Genomic DNA, 2,500 nt, shown 5'->3' on the forward strand with positions numbered 1-2,500 from the left:
TCCATCCGTCCGTTATTTCATTTGCTGTCTGTATGTACGGAGCCCGGGCCGCGGAAGCCGGAGGGAGCCCGGGCTGCGGAAGCCGGCGAGATCCCTGGCTGTTCTTCTCTTCCATCCATCCGTCCGTTATTTCATTTGCTGTCTGTATGTACGGAGCCCGGGCCGCGGAAGCCGGAGGGAGCCCGGGCTGCGGAGGCCGGCTGGAGCCCGGGTTGCGGAAGCCGGCGAGAGCCCGGGCTGCGGAAGCCGGCGAGATCCCTGGCTGTTCTTCTCTTCCATCCATCCGTCCGTTATTTCATTTGCTGTCTGTATGTACGGAGCCCGGGCCGCGGAAGCCGGAGGGAGCCCGGGCTGCGGAGGCCGGCTGGAGCCCGGGTTGCGGAAGCCGGCGAGAGCCCGGGCTGCGGAAGCCGGCGAGATCCCTGGCTGTTCTTCTCTTCCATCCATCCGTCCGTTATTTCATTTGCTGTCTGTATGTACGGAGCCCGGGCCGCGGAAGCCGGAGGGAGCCCGGGCTGCGGAAGCCGGCGAGATCCCTGGCTGTTCTTCTCTTCCATCCATCCGTCCGTTATTTCATTTGCTGTCTGTATGTACGGAGCCCGGGCCGCGGAAGCCGGAGGGAGCCCGGGCTGCGGAAGCCGGCTGGAGCCCGGGTTGCGGAAGCCGGCGAGAGCCCGGGCTGCGGAAGCCGGCGAGATCCCTGGCTGTTCTTCTCTTCCATCCATCCGTCCGTTATTTCATTTGCTGTCTGTATGTACGGAGCCCGGGCCGCGGAAGCCGGAGGGAGCCCGGGCTGCGGAAGCCGGCGAGAGCCCGGGCTGTTCTTCTTTTTTTTTTTCCCTTTCATTTATTTCCCCCCACCAGGGTGCGCCGACGAGGGGAGACCTCCTCCCCGCCGCCGCCGTACCGGACACATCGCAAATTCACAACGGTGGATTATTATTATTATTATTATTTTTTTTTTTTACGCGGCCAGCAGGGGGCGCCGCGCGCGCGGACTGGCGCTCGTGAACACTGCATTTAAATCGGTGGTGTGTTTTTGTCTTTTGCCTGGTTTTTTTTAATCTCAATCGTGTATTACCTCGGCTGGCCAGCGGGGGGCGCCGCGGCGGGGACACGGGCGGACCGGGTACATTTCATCTGTTTGGGGCGAGTGCTTTTTTGAAATTTTTTTTTATCTTTTAGTCTCGTTCCGTTCTTCCCTTCAACTGGCCTGCGGGGGGCGCCGTGCGCGCGGACCGGCGTCCACCCCTGGCCGCTCCGGGACTTTGCATTCAAATGGGTGGGGTGTTTTTCATTTTTTTGCCCTTTTTTTTTCCACTCCCCCCCTCTCAATCGTGTATTACCTCGGCTGGCCAGCGGGGGGCGCCGCGGCGGGGACACGGGCGGACCGGGTACATTTCATCTGTTTGGGGCGAGTGCTTTTTTGAAATTTTTTTTTATCTTTAAGTCTCGTTCCGTTCTTCCCTTCAACTGGCCTGCGGGGGGCGCCGTGCGCGCGGACCGGCGTCCACCCCTGGCCGCTCCGGGACTTTGCATTCAAACGGGTGGGGTGTTTTTCATTTTTTGCCCCTGTTTTTCACTCCCCCCCTCTCAATCGTGTATTACCTCGGCTGGCCAGCGGGGGGCGCCGCGGCGGGGACACGGGGGAGGGTTCATCCGGGCGGACCGGGTACCTTTCGTCTGTTTGGGGCGAGTGCTTTTTTGAAATTTTTTTCATTTTATTTTTGTCCTCCCTTCGACCGGCCAGCGGGGGGCGCCGCGCGCGCGGACCGTCGGGGCCCGGGGCCCTGCGTCCCACTTACTTTCGCCCGACGGGAATCGTTTCTTTTGTTTTTATCCGAGAGGACACACGGAATCTGCACCCCCCGCAGTGGCGTCAGGCGGCCACCGGGGGGCGCCGCGGCGGGGATCGGGGGGGGCGCCCGGGAGCCGCCTGCCCGTCCGCTGGGCCAAGGGGGCCGGGGCGGGTCACGCGCCGCCGTCCCCCCCCGATCGTCTCGCTCCGAGCCGCCTCTGGCCACCGGGGGGCGCCGTCGGGTGGCGCGGGGGCGCCCCCGCCGCCCGCCGCCTCCCCCCGCACGCGTCGGGCCTCCCCCCGGGCCCCCGCGGGCCGGGGGACGCGGCCGGCGAGCGTCGGACTCCAGCGCGGAAGTGTCGCGGATGAGTGCGGACCGGGGCGCCCGCGGCCCAGCGGCACTTCCAGGGGCTCGGGGAGGAGATGGTTGAAGCCTGGGTGAAGCGCGCCCTCGGCCGTCCGTGTCGCTACCCGCCGGAGAACACCTCCGCCGGATCAGTAGGTACCAACGAGGCGAGCGAGAGAGCCGGGACTCTGTCCGGGGCCGAAAAGCCTGTTTCCCTGGAGCTTTTGCGAAAGGACCCGTGACAGAAGATGCGCGGAGCTCAGAGATCAGCATGGGCAGGGCCTTCTTGCATCCGATTTTGCCCAGGCAGGGCTCCAGGAACCGGGTTACAAAAAGCAAAAAGCCCTGGAGCTCAA

This window comes from Pseudophryne corroboree, unplaced genomic scaffold, assembly GCF_028390025.1.
Source record: "Pseudophryne corroboree isolate aPseCor3 unplaced genomic scaffold, aPseCor3.hap2 scaffold_1431, whole genome shotgun sequence".
Taxonomy (NCBI): Eukaryota; Metazoa; Chordata; class Amphibia; order Anura; family Myobatrachidae; genus Pseudophryne; species Pseudophryne corroboree.